The sequence below is a fragment of the Bos taurus genome, chromosome 8, assembly GCF_002263795.3.
Source record: "Bos taurus isolate L1 Dominette 01449 registration number 42190680 breed Hereford chromosome 8, ARS-UCD2.0, whole genome shotgun sequence".
Taxonomy (NCBI): Eukaryota; Metazoa; Chordata; class Mammalia; order Artiodactyla; family Bovidae; genus Bos; species Bos taurus.
The window spans coordinates 37072700-37092398 of NC_037335.1; the positions used below are offsets into that span (position 1 = coordinate 37072700).

General features: G+C 38.3%; 1 long non-coding RNA gene across 1 annotated transcript in view; it reads right to left on the bottom strand.

The window, feature by feature from the left end:
- Positions 1–5690: 5690 nt before the first annotated feature.
- Positions 5691–19699, bottom strand: part of LOC132346043 (uncharacterized) — a 217533-nt gene continuing 203524 nt past the window's right edge. Inside the window, exon 3 of the long non-coding RNA XR_009495763.1 lies at positions 5691–5798. This is a non-coding gene — a long non-coding RNA (uncharacterized lncRNA). The remainder of the gene's footprint in view (positions 5799–19699) is intronic.

A 19699-nucleotide genomic window follows, 5' to 3' on the forward strand; every position in this document is an offset into this window, starting at 1 on the left:
AAGACCGGGAGCTGACTGTGGCTCAGATCATGAATTCCTTATTGCCAAATTCAGACTTAAATTGAAGAAAGTAGGGAAAACCGCTAGACCATTCAGGTATGACCTAAATCAAATCCCTTATGATTATACAGTGGAAGTGAGAAATAGATTTAAGGGACTAGATCTGATAGACAGAGTGCCTGATGAACTATGGATGGAAGTTCATGACATTGTACAGAAGACAGGGATCAAGACAATCCCCGTGGAAAAGAAATGCAAAAAAGCAAAATGGCTGTCTGGGGAGGCCTTACAAATAGCTGTGAAAAGAAGAGAAGTGAAAAGCAAAGGAGAAAAGGAAAGATATAAACATCTGAATGCAGAGTTCCAAAGAATAGCAAGGAGAGATAAGAAAAGCTTCTTTGGCAATCAATGCAAAGAAATAGAGGAAAACAACAGAATGGGAAAGACTAGAGATCTCTCCAAGAAAATTAGAGCTACCAAGGGAACATTTCATGCAAAAATGGGCTCAATAAAGGACAGAAATCGTATGGACCTAACAGAAGCAGAAGATATTAAGAAGAGATGGCAAGAATACATAGAAGAACTGTACAAAAGAGATCTTCATGACCCAGATAATCATAATGGTGTGATCACTCACCTAGAGCCAGACATCCTGGAATGTGAAGTCAAGTGGGCTTTAGGAAGCATTTCTATGAACAAAGCTAGTGGAGGTGATGGAATTCCAGTTGAGCTATTTCAAATCCTAAAAGATAATGCTATGAAAGTACTGCACTCAATATGCCAGCAAATTTGGAAAACTCAGCAGTAGCCACAGGACTGGAAAAGGTCAGTTTTCATTCCAATCCCAAGGAAAGGCAATGCCAAAGAATGCTCAAACTACTGCACAATTGCACTCATCTCACACTCTAGTAAAGTAATGCTCAGAATTCTCCAAGCCAGGCTTCAGCAGTAAGTGAACCGTGAACTTCCAGATGTTCAAGCTGGCTTTAGAAAAGGCAGAGGAACCAGAGATCAAATTGCCAACCTCTGGTGGATCATCAAAAAGGCAAGAGAGTTTCAGGAAAACATCCATTTCTGCTTTATTGACTACGCCAAAGCCTTTGACTGTGTGGATCACAACAGACTGTGAAAAATTCTGAAAGGGATGGGAATACCAGACCACTTGACCTGCCTCTTGAGAAACCTATATGCAGGTCAGGAAGCAACAGTTAGAACTGGACATGGAACAACAGACTGGTTCTAAATAGGAAAAGGAGTACATCAAGGCTGTATATTGTCACCCTGCTTATTTAACTTATATGCAGAGTACATCATGTGACATGCCAGGCTGAATGAGGCACAACCTGGAATCAAGACTGCGGGGAGAAATATCAATAAACTCAGATAATGCAGATGATACCACCGTAATGGCAGAAAATGAAGAAGAACTAAAGAGTCTCTTGATGAAAGTGAAAGAGGAGAGAGAAAAAGATGGCTTAAAATTCAACATTCAAAAAATGAAGATCTGGCATCTGGTCCCATCACATCATGGCAAATAGATGGAGAAACAATGGAAACAGCAAGAGACTTTATTTTCTTGGGCTCCAAAATCACTGAGGATGGTGACTGCAACCATGAAACTCAAAGACACTTTCTCCTTGGAAGAAAAGCAATGACAAACCCAGCAAGCATATTAAAAAGCAGAGACATTACTTTACCAACAAAGGTCTGTCTAGTCAAAGCTTTGGTTTTTCCAATAGTCATGTAGAGATGTGAGACCTGGACAATAAAAAAGGCTGAACACTGAGGAACTGATGCCTTCTAACTGTGGTGCTGGAGAAGACTCTTGAGAGTTCCTTGGACTGCAAGGAGATCAAACCAGTCAATCCTAAAGGAAATCAAACCTGAATATTCACTGGAAGGACTGATGTTGAAGCTGACGCTCCAATACTTTGGCCACCTGATACAAAGAGCTGACTCACTGGAAAAGATCCTGATGCTGGGAAAGATTGATGGAAGGAGGAGAAGGGGGCAACAGAGGATGAGATGATTGGATGGTATCACCGACTCAATGGACATGAGTTTAACCAAACTTCAGGAGATGATAAAGGACAGGGAAGCCTGGCGTGCTGCAGTCCATGAGGTTTCAAAGAGTTGAACGTGAGTGAACGACAGAACAACAAAAGTTCAAATGGGGCTTCTTTTCAATGGGAATTTATATAGGGCATGAAATGTGATTACCAAAACCAAATAATTTATACTAGCAATATTAACATAGTTGACATTTTTCTTTACACTGTTCTTCAAATATCTTTTAAAAGGATTCAGATGAAAGTACAGTATTTGGAAGGTCCACTAAATGTGTTTATTACTTACTGTTGTAATAAAAGCGAACTGAAATCCCATCTCCATAATTAATGCTTTAAGGTCTTATTTATTCTTTTGATCATTACAACTCCAGGCAAAATTTAGAAAACATAAAAAGCCCTTACATTTCAAATAGAAGCATTATTATTTTACTTCTGAGTAAAAGAAAGCACCATGAGTCATTGCCATCAAATGGAAAAAATGCCTTATGGTAAATGATGCCTCTTTTTATTGCTGTTGTAAAAGTCCTAGCTCTGAGAGTAACCTAGGAGGCACTGCAAGTGATTTTCTGTGAAATGAAATAAAACCAAATGATCAATGTGGAGACTAAAGTGTAACCTAGACTCAGAATTAAGCAGGAATGTTCATATCCTAGTTTTTATTACCAAGCTGCTGAAAGATGTTAAAATTATATGGGGTACGTAGGAATGAGGATATAACTAAAGAGTTTGGGCTTGGCATTCTCCTTCTCAAGGAAATGAGACAACCTCTCAAAGATATCATTTCATTCTTTGATTACACATCTAAAATACTTTTCTGAATTGTATAGGTTTATTAAATCTCTATAAGAGTAAAGCACTCTATAAGGTATTTCTGTGATTTCTAGAAGGGCTAAATGAGGATGGCAAGATCCTTGATCACAGTGTTTTGACATTTTTTTTAATCTGACTTCAAGTAACACCAAGATATCTCAACAGTATTTCATTTTTAAAAGTTAATACATTAAAATTTTTGTTGGAAAGATTTAATCATCATTCATTCAACAAAAATGTTTTATAGGTCCACTCTGCCCATCTACATGCTGCTGCTGCTGCTGCTAAGTTGCTTCAGTCGTGTCCGACTCTGTGCGACCCAATAGACGGCAGCCCACCAGGCTCTGCCGTCCCTGGGATTCTCCAGGCAAGAATACTGGAGTGGGTTGCCATTTCCTTCTCCAATGCATGAAAGAGAAAAGTCCAAGTGAAGTCACTCAGTCGTGTCCGACTCTTCACGACCCCATGGACTGCAGCCCACCAGGCTCCTCCGTCCATGGATTTTCCAGGCAAAAGTACTAGGATGCTAGAAGATTTAAATCTCCCACTTATTGTTTTCACTAAGCTAGTCTATCCAATATTGCTCTAAAAAAGGATAGCACAAGTCCTTATTATTTACCTCTCATTCAACAAGTGCCTCTTTCATGAAGCTTTCTCTGATCATCTCAACTAGAAATCATGCTTCTCATCTCTCTACCCTACAGTCACATATCAATCTTGTCCTTTACTTAATTTAGTTTCTTATCTTTCCATGTAGGTCATAAGCTCCAAGACAGGAAGAGTCCTGACTCTCTACACTGTTATTCATTCATTCATTTATTCAGCAGGAATGATACTGAGCCAGGCATTATGTGAAATTTAAAGATAAATAAGACACAGGTACCATCATCAATTTGATTTTAGTTCTACTGGTGAAATAAGAGATGCATACAATTACCACAACATGATTCCTATAAACTGTTGTACATCTAAAAATTGAGTTGAGTGGAAGGCTTTTCAAGGAGCCTGGAGGGCTACAGTCTAAAGGGTCACAAAGAATAGGACACAACTGAGTGACTAAACACAACACATACACACCTGGCCCCTGCTTCTTTATATAGCTCACATAATTTAACATGATGTCATGGGCAAAGTAGGGACTAAATAAATTGGTGTTGGATGAATGTTTGTTGAGAGCACTTTTTAAGATCTCACTGTTAGGCCCATCAAATTTTGCTTTTGGTTCACGCATTTCAGAAAGCCACCCACTATGACACTTTATTACATTTGTATTTTCAGATTCTGGTGGCTCATAACGAATATAAGGAAACAGAAATCTAAACAAAAATGTGAGGTGGCAACGGCTAGCATTGACCTTTGAGTCAGGGAAGCTGCTCTGGACTTTGGTTCCTCCATTTCCTCATTGTGTGAATTGAATCTTAACCTCTGACTCTAGCTCTCAGTTTCCTTATTTGTAAAACAATAACAACAATTGTCACCCAAGGATGTTGTTATCGGGCACGAACAAAAGAATGCACTGAAAGCACTTGGAAAACTTCAGACATTTTCTAAATGACATTGTGAGCTCAGAGGGCTTATGGCCAGTAAAGAGTAGCATGTAGTCAAGTCAATGAGAACTTTCCTTGCTGCTGTGAATTGTCAGGCTGACTTGCCACTGACACCTTATCAATTTAGAAAAGTCACATTTGTCGTGCAATTTCAGTCTTTCCAGCCACAACCTGAAAACATGCCTTATGCAGATGAAAGCTTAGTGGGATGCAGCATTTGATGATTCTGATGACAGTTGTAAAATTTTCAGAAATCTTTATAATAAAGGTAATAGGCAAATATAGCCTTACTGGTCACACATTTATAGTAGCTTTCAATTATAATTGTTTTTAAATTGTGTGAGGCAGTGTGCAAAATGCTCTAAAGATGAATGCATTCTCAGCATGGTATGTGGAGAGAAATACCAACTTCCAGTCAGAGGACACCACATGACTGCACGACAGTACAGACTGGGTTCTGGAGTCTGAAGACCTAGATTCAAGTCTAGTCACTTAAACTAAATGAATCTAGTATCTGGATTCTCATCCTTGTTTTAAAAAAAAATGGGATCAGTGTTGGTCTCTGCTACACAGGTTGTTATGAGGGTTGAATCTATTAATTCAGTAGAGCATATCCAGACTGTCTGGCCAATTAGTACTTTTTTCATCTTTATCACCTAACAGCAAGTTACCTTGAGCCAGACTACTTAGGGGCTTCCCTGGTGGTTCAGTGGTAAAGAATTCACCTGCCATTGCAGGAGATGTGGGTCTGATCCCTAGGTCACAACTAGAGAAGGAAATGGCAACCCACTCCAGTATTCTTGCCTGGGAAATACCATGGACAGAGGAGCCTGGGAGGCTATAGTCCATGGGATGCAAAGAATTGGGCACAACTTAGCAACTAAACAACAAGGACAAATTTCTTAACCCTACCAGACCTCAATTTCCTTATCTGTAAAACAAGGATAATAATAAAGTTTTGTCACTGTACTGTTATATTAAACTAGATGGTGTGCAATCTGGAAAATAGCACAGATGTTTTCATTTCTATTATCACCTCATCCTCTTTCTCTTCTGCCACTTCACTCTTCATACTAACCACAGTAAACTACCAGGATATGCTCTCTGGAAGGAAATTCTGGAATAAATTAAAATTCCAAGAAAACTGCATTTTTATCACAAGAAGTTATCTCCCTTGGGCTATGTGTGTTTCACATCAACAGCAAACCCAGAGCCATCTAACTTGACAGTACAATGCTGTGTGGATTAGTGTCAGCAAACCTTGAGACGCAGTTGGCTGCAGGACACCTGGGGCCCATCGCCCCTTCTGCTGATTCACTGGACAGCAAAGAACAGCATTCCCAGATGTTCAACCATGCAACACCCACCAGGCCTAAAAAAGATTACAAGGGGGATCAATATGAGTTCCTTTCTCATGACAGTAATAAGGAGCAAGGGAGTAGACTGGCATCCTGTTGAAGTGAATAAGTGTTATGGGAAGAACTGAAATAATTAAATCATTTTTTTGCTCACAGCTCTCAAGGTCTGGGTTCACTGACATGTACTTTAACAGTGTTTCCTCCTCAGCTGTGTATATACATCAGACACTTCTAGGTTAACAAGATTTAAGACATTATGAAGTGTTACTTCCTGAAGAAAGGCCACCCTATTTATTCCTCATCTAATCAATACCAGTATCCAGACCAAAGGAAACATATACACATACAACCCAAGTTGTCTGTGCTTAATAGTTCACATACAACTCCTTGAATTTGATGAATGTAAACATTAGTACCAGGCTATAAGAGGGGATGCTTTTACAAGGACAGAATTTACTCAAACATCAGTTTGAATGATATTTTCATGTTTTATTCTGGTTGAATAAGGTACTGCAAAGAGTCAATATTGGTAGATTGAAGTAATGTGGGCATCTGCAGTGCATACTAGCTGCCTTTTTCTAAGACATGAACATACTTTGCACACACACACATGGAATCATAAGCTGCGGACTCAGTGGTAAATTATTGTAATCATTTTTAGAATACTCTAGGTTAAATCATTTAAAAGCATATTTTTCAGGTTCTAATTGTATAAATCATCTTTTAATATTAATACACCCATAAAAATAATATCTATAATAGCACTACTTAACTGCAAAATGTGTTACTGATATTAGTTATTACATCTCTTAACCAAACCCTAAGACAATGAGGTCAGTGATATTTACATATTATTCAGCAGTCCACACAGTAGGCTTCTTTTAAGGTTCAACTTCAAACATTTTCCTCCTAGATTTAACTCTTATGCCTCCTTTCAATTAAAATTTTTCTTCCTACCTTCTCACTAAATTTTCTTACTACCTCTGTTATAACATTTATCACAGCTTATTGATATCATATTTGTTTATACATATATGGAGATCTCTTCAAGAAAATTAGAGATACCAAGGGAACATTTCATGCAAGGATGGACATGACAAAGGACAGAAACAGTAAGGACCTAACAGAAGCAGAATAAATTAAGAAGAGGTGGAAAGAATACATAGAAGAACTGTACAAAAGATATCTTAATGATAAAGACTATTAGAGCTAGACATTCTGGAGTGTAAAGTCATGGGCCTTAGGAAGCATTACGAAAAACAAAGCTAGTGGAGATGATAGAGTTTCAGCTGAGCTATTTCAAATCCTAAAAGATGATGCTGTAAAGTGCTGCACTCAATATATCAGCAAACTTGGCTGATAAAGAAGGCTGAGCGCCAAAGAACTGCAGTTTTCAAACTGTGGTGCTAGATTCTTGAGAATCCCTTGGACTGCAAAGAAATCAAACCATTCAATCCTAAAGGAACTCAATGTTGAATATTCATTGGAAGGACTGATGCTGAAGCTCTAATACTTTGACCACCTGATGCAAAGATCTGACTCACTGGAAAAAGCCCTGATGTTGGGAAAGACTGAGGGCAGAAGGGGAAGGGAGCAACAGAGGATGAGATGGTTGGATTGCATCACTATTCAATGGACATGAGATTGAGCAAACTCTGGGAAACAGTGAAGGACAGGGAAGCCTGGCGTGCTGCAGTCCATGGGGTTGCAAAGAGTTGGACACAACTGAGCACTGAATAACAAAAATGCTTAGCTTCCAGATAAGACTCCAGATGCCCAGAAGGCAGGCTCTATTCTGCTCATCTTTGTGTAAGCTGCCCGCTTTACTTCTCACCACTAGGAGTTTGCACCTAGCTGATCTTCTTTACTTTTTAATATATATCTATTTTTTAAAATGTTGCTGGTCATCCTGTTATATTTTAACTGTGGAGCTGTTAATTCTGACACTAAAATACAGTTATGAAACCCCACACTCACCTCTTATAAAAATGTGTGGTTACCTACTAGGAACATATGTAACCAGATTTGTTTTGTGCCTTTCTCTCAGCTACACAAGGGACATGCCCTCCTGCCGTTCGTAGGGTGATACTTTCTCTCCATGCTGTCTGTGGTAAGTGGCAAGCAGTGCTTTTCCCTAGTGAGAAGGAAGTCAATAGGCTGTATTTTACAGTGACAGCTGGGCCATTTGACTTGAGTCTTATTACACTTGATGGCTACCTTTAGGGAATGTCTTTTTCAATTGTTTATTTTCCAAGCCTCTTGTCAGTTCAAACTACAGGAAACAAAAGGGGAACCCACATTTTACTAATGTGCACTCATAACATGAAAAGCACTTTGTCAAACATGGACTCATGAAGATATTTTACTCTAATGAAATCCACAGATATTTACCAGAAATTAATAACAATATGGGAATGATACAAATTTAAAAAATTCTAACAGTCCACTCATGGGTATTATATTTAGGAAATAATAAGCATATAGATATATAAATTTGAAATTATCTGAATTACTTAAAAGACCTCCCTAAATGCCAAATTAAGACAGGTTTTAATAATAGGCACTCATTTTAGGAAGGCACTTTATCCTTTACTGCATTTTTTCAGTGGGGGAGCCACTGACATTTCAGCAAAGCAATCATTATTACATAATGCTGTTGTAAGCATTACTAGAGATTTAGTATCCCCGGCCCCTGGATACTGCCATTACAACAACCAAAAGTGCCTCTTATTATTTCCAATTGTCCTCTAGGGTAACAGTTGTGAACTGAGTATATTAGTCAAAATAGGCCAAGTGATGCTGCAGTAACAAACAACCTCACACCTCAGGGATATAATTTTTTTTTAATTTCTCTCTTACTCTACATATACAAAACAAATCAAGAGGTACATTCTGCTCATTATAATGACCAAGGACCAAGGCTGATAAGGCTCCATTGCAATAAGCACACACACAGTCACTGTAGCAATGGTGATCATACAGAGCGTATTGGAAAGAAGAGACATCACAGTTGGGGAATTATAGCTTTAGGTATCAGAACAAGGCAGAAAAGCATAATTTTGAAGGATAAGGGCACACCTTGAGATGCAAAACCTAACCTCTAGGTTCCCTAGAACTAGTTTGTTCCTTCAAGTAAAGAAGGTAGTGTTGAACAGGGAAGTCCACCAAGAAGGCACTGTCTCTTGGCAGTAGAGAAGAATAAAAGATTTGATTAAAAACAATACAAAGCAAGACAAGGAAATAAACAAGAAATCATAGCTGCCTATTCCATTCATTGAGGAGAAAAGCAGGCTAAAATTACATAAGACTCCCTAAACCACAGGGATAATTCCAACTGGCCTAGAATTAATTCTGGCTCTGTGCTAATGTAAACTTGCTCCTAATGGCTGATGAAACTCACTTTTTCAGAGATACTTAATAAATAAGGGAACAAAATCATGATATTCAAATATATGCTAAGGAAAGAGGAAAGGATTGTAAGCTATGAGAAAAAAAATAAATGTTAGACTCATAATAACATCCAAAGAATATTCTCATGGAGCATATAAAAATTATGACCAAATCTCTCTCCTTAAATTTTAAAAACTTAAGAACCAAGTGATTCAATGAAGGAAGAGCTCAAAACACAAATGTAAGAACTTATATGATAACTAGACAGAAGGAGAAGATAAAATTTAAGCTGTCAGAGCTCAAGAAAATCAGTGGGAGAAAAAATAAAACCATCAAATTTTGAAGGATAAAGTAGAGGAATATAAGGAAGAACAGACACTGTTATAAACATATTAAGAAGAAAAGCTAAAATAACTATGAAAGTGAATGAAAAAGAGATACAACAGGGTATATAACTGGGATTTTTAAATTGAAAAAAAGAAAAAATAGAACAAATAGTTAAAAGGCAGATCCATTTTGACAACAGTATAGCATGAGGAAGGGGTCTCCCTAGGTGGCACAAGGGTAAAGCATCCACCTGCCAATGTAGGAGATGCAAAAGGCTTGGGTTCAATCCCTGGGTCTGGAAGAGTCACTTACAACTGAGCATGTAGCATGCACAGCAAGAAGGCTGCTGAGCCACTCCAGGCCCCCAGAGCACAGGGGAGGGATTGCGGCAGGCCACGGCGCATGGCTGTGCTCCTCCACGTGCTGACACTGCAGCCACAGCTCTCTGCCAGTGCCCATCCCAAGGTCTGTAGAGGCAATGAAGAGTCCCCAAACATACTCGTCTACAAAGTAAAAGAACAGACTGTTCGCTGCAGGGAAATAGGGAGAGGCTGTTTCTTGTCACAAAAAGGCAGACATATATCTTTCTGAGTCTATGGGCTGACATGGCCTAACCATGCCCATTTATTACTGGAATTGCAAACGGATTGTTGCACAAAGCAGTTATTGGTCATTCTGGAGAGGTGGAAAAAGAAAAGTATTTAAAGGTATGAAGTCCAGCAGAATGTGGACAAGAATGTTGCTCCTCATCCTCGGGTATCTCCAACCCTCTGCTGTGGAAGTTAAAAGTGCAGGTCCTTTCTTTTCTAGAAATGGAGGCCAACCTCAGAGACACACCTGCAGAAATTTAGGGGCACTCTATTTTTGTGGGATCTATTTAAATCAGCAACAGAACAAGCTAGCAGAGCTATGCATAAGGAGCAAAGCTCAAGAAGATTATTAAAACACCTATAAATGAGTATATAACCAAAACTGTATTTCTAAAAAGGGATGTGGAAAAAATAAAAACTAAAGAGGCATGTGGAGTTCTTTGAGGCTAAGAATGAAAAAAATGAAAGAAAATAAACAATGAAAAGCTGAAAAGGAGAGTCTTCCAAAAGTTCTAATAAAAATGATGTCATAGATAGATGCTGATTTTCTTTCAAAAACAAATCAGAGTTATGGAGTTTGTCATCACATTTAAAACTTCAACATCACCAATCTGGCAGAAGTTGGTGGCAAATATAGGGAAAGCCAAGGACATACCAATACTCAGTCTTATTCTAATTTTCCACCTCTAAAATTTCTTCTCTTAGAGGAATATTTTTCAGAATGTTCTGAGTGAACTTCAAATAAGTAAAATAGAAAAGTATGGCAGAGGAGGAAAAGAGGATAAATAATATAGCTCACAGACATTAATAACAACAAGAACAATACAGAGAAAGCCACCATGCCAGAGATATTCCCTAAAAGTGCATAAATTGTCAGTACTTCAGGAGAAAAGGCAGACCCAAGACAAGAAACTGAAATATGTAGCAAATTTCACTTTTTGACTCAAGCTAAAGATTTCAAGATTTGGGAGACAGTAAACTGAGAGGTTCAATTTTTCTTATTATAATCCAAATGGCTACTGAGAGTTCTAGTCCAAGAAACACTTACATTTCTGTTTTCAAGGTTACAGATGTATAAAAATGTTTTATGTAACCATCTATGTTATAAAAAATATTTCAATGGCAAATTTTAATATGAAAGCCTAGGGCTCTTTGTATTCATTTTTTTAAAATAAATTTTATTAATTCATATGAGGTTTATAAGTTGTATACCCTTCTAGATGAAACTATGTATCACACACTACGCAACTTCAACATAAAACATTATGACTAAAAGAATCCTTTAGATTTCTATTTATGAGGAAAGAAATAAATGATTAGTTTTGCTCTTAATTATCAGTTTACATAGTTAGTCAAGTTATTTTGTAAATTTAACTTTTTTGTTGTATAGTGCATTATTTCAAAATATCCAATGAATTATCCTTTTGTCTTTAATGGCGCATAGTGGAAGTAATGCCCATTGGCAGTGTTTGATTATAAGAAAACAAAATAATTGTGCTTTGAAAGTGATATAATTCAGATAAATATTCTTGGAATAAAGATAAGAATGTGTATATATATATGTGGTTAATACCTGGAAAAATAAGCTAGAATAGTCCACAAAGATAAATATTCTAGTAAAGATGTTATTGGACTTCAACAACTTTAAGAAGGAAGGAAGAAAGGAAGGTGAAAAAGGAAAAGAAAAATGAAAACCATTTGGGCATCTAGACAAAAACATTTAGTTACTTACAACAGAGAATAAACTGGCCTGGCCTCAGAATTCTCTGCAGTAATATTCAATATCAGAAAATACTAGACCAATACAAGAACCTTAAGAAAAGAAAGTACTATCCCAAGTGGTTATACTTTGCTGCCTTCACCTGGGCGCTTCAGAGTGCAGACTCGAACAAAGGTTTAATTGCATGTATTCATTAGTTTCCTGTGGCTGCTATACTGAACTTTGTGGGTTAGGACAACAGAAAGTTATTCTCTTACAGTGTCAAGATCAGAGCCTGATATCAGTTGTCACTGGACTGTAATCAAGGTATTGGTAAGGTTTGCTTCCTCAAGAGCTCTAAGGGAAATTTGTCTCTTGATTCTTACAGCTAGTTTCTGGAGGCTGCCAGCATTCCTTGACTTGTGGTTTTATCTCTGCAATCTCTGATTCTGTGGTCATACTTTCTTCTCTTCCATTGTGTAATCTCCCTCTTCATATTACTTATAAGGACACTTGTGATTGCACTTAGGACCTACCCAGACAACCCAAGCATAATCAATCCATTTGAAGAACCTTAATTAATCACATCTGCAAAGATTTTTTTTTTTTTTTGCTTTATATAAAATATAGAATTTACAGGCTACAAAAAACTTAAATAAAAAATTAATGGAATTGTAAAGGACTACTCTTCTCAATGCAAATAAACTTGAAAATTAGGATGAATTAGATAATATGCCAGAAGCATATTATTTATCAAAACTATTTACAGGAGATATTTTAAAGATTTTCAAAATACAAAAAAGAAAACAAAATCAAAGAGTCTCCCTCTCCACTCCCCTTCATCCCAATATAATAAGGTGCCTGCATTAGACAATTCAAAGGAAAATGCTAACAGAACTTTTAAACAGCAGATAATTCCAATGGCATTTTATGTTTAGAGATCAAATTGCCAACATCTGCTGGATCATGGAAAAAGCAAGAGAGTTCCAGAAAAACATCTATTTCTGCTTTATTGATTATGCCAAAGCCTTTGACTGTGTGGATCACAATAAACTGTGGAAAATTCTGAAAGACTTGGGAATACCAGACCACCTGACCTGCCTCTTGAGAAACCTGTATGCAGGTCAGGAAGCAACAGTTAGAACTGGACATGGAACAACAGACTGGTTCCAAACAGGAAAAGGAGTACGTCAAGGCTGTATATTGTCACCCTGCTTATTTAATTTATATGCAGAGTATATCATGAGAAACGCTGGGCCGGAAGAAACACAAGCTGGAATCAAGATTGCTGGGAAAAATATCAATAACTTCAGATATGCAGATGACACCACCCATATGGCAGAAAGTGAAGAGGAACTAAAAAGCCTCTTGATGAAAGTGAAAGTGGAGAGTGAAAAAGTTGGCTTAAAGCTCAACATTCAGAAAACAAAGATCATGGCATCCGGTCCCATCACATCATGGGAAATAGATGAGGAAACAGTGGAAACAGTGTCAGACTTTATCTTTTGGGGTTCCAAAATCACTGCAGATGGTGACTGCAGCCATGAAATTAAAAGACGCTTACTCCTTGGAAGGAAAGTTATGACCAACCTAGATAGCATATTCAAGAGCAGACATTACTTTGCCAACAAAGGTCCGTCTAGTCAAGGCTATGGTTTTTCCTGTGGTCATGTATGGATGTGAGAGTTGGACTGTGAAGAAAGCTGAGCACCGAAGAATTGATGCTTTTGAACTGTGGTGTTGGAAAAGACTCTTGAGAGTCCCTTGGACTGCAAGGAGATCCACCCAGTCCATTCTGAAGGAGATCAGCCCTGGGATTTCTTTGGAAGGAATGATGCTAAAGCTGAAACTCCAGTACTTTGGCCACCTCATGCGAAGAGTTGGCTCATTTGAAAAGACTCTGATGCTGGGAGAGATTGGGGGCAGGAGGAGAAGGGGACGACAGAGGATGGGATGGCTGGATGGCATCACTGACTCGATGGACGTGAGTCTGAGTGAACTCTGGGAGTTGGTGATGGACAGGGAGGCCTGGCGTGCTGCAATTCATGGGGTCACAAAGAGTCGGACACGACTGAGTGACTGAACTGAAGTGAACTGAGGGTACATAAAAATAAAGTTTCTGATTTATTTTTATGAAGTGGGCATAAAAGTGATCTCTAAAATCAACAAAGATTATACACACACACACATACAAAACTAGCAACCACATTTCAATGGTTCAACAGAAGTCACTGTTATTTCAATATTAGGATACATGGAAATCAATATCCTTCTTACAGTCAAACAACAGCCAGTTAGAAGACACAACAAAAGGAAAAATCCTTTATTTTCAAAAACACCACAAAACATTAAACTATCTCAGAATATGTGTGTGATCATTATGAAAAAGACTTTAAAATGATACAGAGGAACACAAAATAAGATATGAACAAAAGGAAAAGCATTCCTTGTCCTTAGACAGGGTGACTCAACATCATATAAATATAATTTCTCCCTAAATTAACCTACAATCTTCACACTAGTCTAATAAAGATGTCAGCATCACTTTGGCAAAATAATCAAGCTGAGTCAAAAGTTCATTTGGGAAAATAAACAAGTAAAACTAGCCAAGAGAAGTCTGCAATAGAAGAGTAATAGAGAGGGACCAGTCTGTAAGTATGAATCCATTACAGAGCTTCAGTAATTACAACAGTGTGACACTAGCACATGGATAAACAGACAAATCATAGAACGGATTACGAAGTTCACATATGGCCTTTTACAAAAGGTGGCATTTCAAATAGGTGGGGGAAAGGTAGATTATTGATTAACAGTGTTGAGAAAAATGGGTCTGAAAAAAGAAAAGGAAAACAAAAAAGAAAATCTGGTTTCATTCCTGACAACTAGTAAACAGGATAAATTCCAAATGTCTTAAATTTTTAATTACTGTTTTTAAAAAAGATCAAAATATCAGGGGAAACCATAGAAAATGGAAGGCCTTTCTATTTGACAGGAAGTCCAGAAGCTATGAAAGTAAAAATGATAAACTCGATTACAGGTTTAAAAAATGTATACAATAAAAAGTAAACAAGCAAATTAAGGCAAATATCAAACTGGGAGAAAAATATGTGAATTTAAGTCACAAACAAAACGTTAACCTCACTAATTATAAAGAGTTTCTAGATCAATGAGAAAAATACAATCCAATGAGAAAAATGGACAAAAAATATTCACAGTTCACAAAAAAGGAAATATGAATGGTCCTTCAATATACATAAAGAAGCTCACTCATAAAAAGAAAATAAAACAATTTTCACCTATCAGATTGGTGGAGATTGAAGTTCAATAATTCACTACTTTGGGGAAACTGGGTAGGGAAACAAGTCTTTTCCTACTTGTTGGTGAGAGTGTAAACTGGTATAACTTCTTAATGTTCACCAAGCATATAAATACTGTACCCTTTTAAAGTATACTGTAAGATGCATATGTTTGTGATATGATCTATGCACAAGGCTATTTATTGTGGCACTACATGTCATGCAAACATGGGCTCAATAAAGAACAAAAATGGTATAGACCTAATAGAAGCAGAAGATTTTAAGAGAGGTGGCAAGAATACACAGAAGAACTGTGTGGTGTGATCATTCACCTAGAGCCAGACATCCGGGAATGTGAGGTCAAGGGGGACTTAGGAAGCATCAAAGCTAGTGGAGGTGATCGAATTCCAGTTGAGCTATTTCAAATCCTGAAAGATGATGCTGTGAAAGTTCAGTTCAGTTCAGTTCAGTCGCTCAGCCATTTCCGATTCTTTGCGACTCCATGAATTGCAGCACGCCAGGCCTCCCTGTCCAACACTGACTCCCAGAGTTCACTCAAACTCACGTCCATTGAGTCCGTGATGCCATCCAGCCATCTCATCCTCTGCCATCCCCTTCTTCTTCTGCCCCCAATCCCTCCCAGTATCAGAGTCTTTTCCAATGAGTCAATTCTTTGCATCAGGTGGCAAAGTTTTGGAGTTTCAGCTTTAGCATCATTCCTTCCAAAGAACATCCAGAGCTGATCTCCTTCAGAATGGACTGAGTGGATCTCCTTGCAGTCCAAGGGACTCTCAAGAGTCTTCTCCAACACCACAGTTCAAAAGCATCAGTTCTTCAGTGCTCAGCTTTCTTCACAGTCCAACTCTCACATCCATACATGACCACTGGAAAAACCATAGCCTTGACTAGATGGACCTTTTTTGGCAAAGTAATGTCTCTGCTTTTCAATATGCTGTCTAGGTTGGTCATAATTTTCCTTCCAAGGAGTAAGCGTCTTTTAATTTCATGGCTGCAATCACCATCTGCAGTGATTTTGGAGCCCCCCATAACAAAGTCTGACACTGTTTCCACTGTTTCCCCATCTATTTCCCACGAAGTAATGGGACCAGATTCCATGATCTTCATTTTCTGAATGTTGAGCTTTAAGCCAACTTTTTCACTCTCCTCTTTCACTTTCTTGATGTAAGTGAAAAGCCTCTTGATGAGGCTTTTTAGTTCTTCTTCACTTTGTGTTGCACTCAATATGTCACCAAATTTGGAAAACTCAGCAGTGGCCACAGGACTGGAAAAGGTCAGTTTTCATTCCAATCCCAAAGAAACGCAATGCCAAAGAATGATCAAACTACCACACAATTGCACTCATCTCTGCTGCTGCTGATGCTGCTATGTCACTTCAGTCATGTCCAACTCTGTGTGACCCCATAGAAGGCAGCCCTCCACACACTAGTAAAGTAACACTCAAAATTCTCCAAGCCAGGCTTCAGCAATATGTGAACCGTGAACTTCCTGATGTTCAAGCTGGTTTTAGAAAAGGCAGAGGAACCAGAGATCAAATTGCCAACATCTGCTGGATCCTCGAAAAAGCAAGAGAGTTCCAGAAAAACATCTATTTCTGCTTTATTGACTATGCCAAAGCCTTTGACTGTGTGGATCACAATAAACTGTGGAAAATTCTGAAAGAGATGGGAATACCAGACCACCTGACCTGCCTCTTGAGAAATCTGTATGCAGGACAGGAAGCAACAGTTAGAACTGGACATGGAACAGCAGACTGGTTCCAAAAAGGAAAAGGAGTACGTCAAGGCTGTATATTGTCACCCTGCTTATTTAACTTATATGCAGAGTACATCATGAGAAACGCTGGGCTGCAAGAAGCACAAGCTGGAATCAAGATTGCCCGGAGAAATATCAAATCCTTAGATATGCAGATGACACCACCTTTATGGCAGAAAGTGAAAAAGAACTAAAGAGCCTCTAGATGAAAGTGAAAGTGGAGAGTGAAAAAGTTGGCTTAAGCTCAACATTCAGAAAACTAAGATCATGGCATCCAGTCCAGTCACTTCATGGCAAACAGATGGGGAAACAGTGGAAACTGTGGCTGACTTTATTTTGGGGGGCTCGAAAATCACTGCAGATGATGATTGCAGCCATGAAATTAAAAGATGCTTACTCCTTGGAAGGAAAGTTATGACTAATCTAGACAGCATACTAAAAAGCAGAGCCATTACTTTGCCAACAAAGGTCTGTCTAGTCAAGGCTATGGTTTTTCCAGTAGTCATGTATGGATGTGAGAGTTGGACTATAAAGAAAGCTGATCACCACAGAAGTGACGCTTTTGAAGTGTGGTGTTGGAGAAGACTCTTGAGAGTCCCTTGGACTGCAAGGAGATCCAACCAGTCCATCCTAAAGGAGATCAGTCCTGGATGTTCACTGGAAGGACTGATGTTGAAGCTGAAATTCCAATACTTTGCCACCTGATGCAAAGAGCTGACTCATTGGAAAAGACCCTGATGCTGGGAAAGATTGAGGGCAGGAGGAGAAGGGAATGGCAGAGGATGAGATAGTTGGATGGCATCACCAACTCAATGGACATGAGTTTGGGTGAACTCTGGGAGTTGGTGATGGACAGGGAGGCCTGGCATGCTGCGGTTCATGGGAGTTGGACAAGACTGAGCAACTGAACTGAACTGATATGTGATAGTGAAACAATGGAAGCAGCCTAAAAGTCTATTAATGTCAATATATAAATATTCGTTCCATTCATACAATGGAATCCTGTGAATCCAAACAAAAGAATGAAGAAGCTCTTTACTCACTGACTGTTAAGAGAATGATTTTCAAAACCACTGGAGGAGAAGAGCACACAGACGTCTTTGAAGAGACACAGAAAAAAACTGATGAATCTGACTTTGTTGATGAGAGTGAACCGAAGTGTGAAGGACACTTTTTATTAATAGTAAGTACTTTTTAGTGCCTTCTGCATGTTTGAAATCTGTAGGAGAGGACATAGGCAACGAGAGGAGAGCAAACACATCTTTTGGAAGGTTCTTTAAAAAAAAAAAAAGCACTGGTTAAAATAAAAACTTGCTTGTTATTTGCAAAATCTATAATAGGCCATTCTAATAATATTTGTTTGGAGAATTAAAGATGTCCTCTCCAACATTCTTAACTCTAAGCACACTAAAGAAGGTAAGCTTTTAGATAAGATATAATTAGTAGAATCACATGTTTAATAACCATGATATCCACAGAGCTGCACAATGCAGCTCTATTGGGATAAGATAAAATATTAAAATTTCCATTTCTATTATTTTATCTTATCCTTATAATATATAAAGTAGCATGCCGCTAAGTTTTATCTGACTCTTTGTGACCCCATGGACTGCACCATGCCACAATTCCCTGTCCTTTATTACCTCCCAGAGTTTGTCCAAATCCATGTTCACTGAGCTGGTGAGGCCATCCAATCATCTCATCCTCAGTCATCCACTTCTTTTGCCTTCAATCTTTCCCAGCACCAGGGTCTTTCCCAATGAGTTGGCTCCTTTGCACCAAGTGGCCAAAACATTCGTGCTTCAGCATCAGTCCTTCCAATGAATGTTTATGTTGATATCCTTTAGGATTGACTGGTTTGATCACCCTGCAGTTCAATGGACTCTCAAGAGTCTTCTCTAGCATCACAATTCGAAAGCATCAATTCTTCAGCACTCAGTCTTCTTTAATGTCCAACTCTCATATCCACACATGACTACTGGAAAGTCACAATTTTAACTGTATGGGCCTTTGTCAGCAAAGTGATGTCTCTTCTTTTTAATAAGCTGTCTATGTCATAGCTTTCCTTCCAAAGAGCAATCATCTTTTAACTTCATGGTTACAATCACCATAATTTTGGAGCCCAAGAAAATACACTCTGTCATGGCTTCCAATTTTTCCTCTTCCATTTACCATTAAGTGATAGAACCAGATGCTATGATCTTCATTTTTTGCATGTTGAGTTTTAAGCCAGCTTTTTCACTCTGTTCTTTCACCTTCATCAAAAGGCTAATTCCTCTTTGCTTTCTGCCATTAGGGTGGTGTTATCTGCATATTTCAGGTTTTTTGTATTTCTCCTGGCAATCTTGATTCCAGTTAATGACTCATCCAGCCTGGAATTTTGCATGATGTACTTTGCATATAAGTTTAAAAAGCAGGGTGACAATATATAGCCTTGGCGTATTCCTTTCCTGATTTGGAACCAGTTGGTTGTTCCACGTCTGGTTCTAACTGTTGCTTCTTGACCTGGATATAGATTTCTCAAGAGGCAAGTAAAGTAGTCTGGTATTCCCACCTCTTTAAGAATTTTCCACAGTTTGTTGTGATCCACACAGTCAAAGGCTTTAACATAATCAATGAAGTGAAGTAGATGTTTTTCTGGAATTCCTATGCTTTCTCTATGATCCAACAAATGTTGGCAATTTTCTCTCTGGTTCCATTGCCTTTTTATAAATCCAGCTTGGACATAACAATGTTTTCAGTTCATGAACTGTTGAAGCCTACCTTGAAGGATAATGAGCATAAGCTTACTAGCATGTGAACTGAGTGCAACTGCAAAGTAGTTTAAACATTCTTTTGCA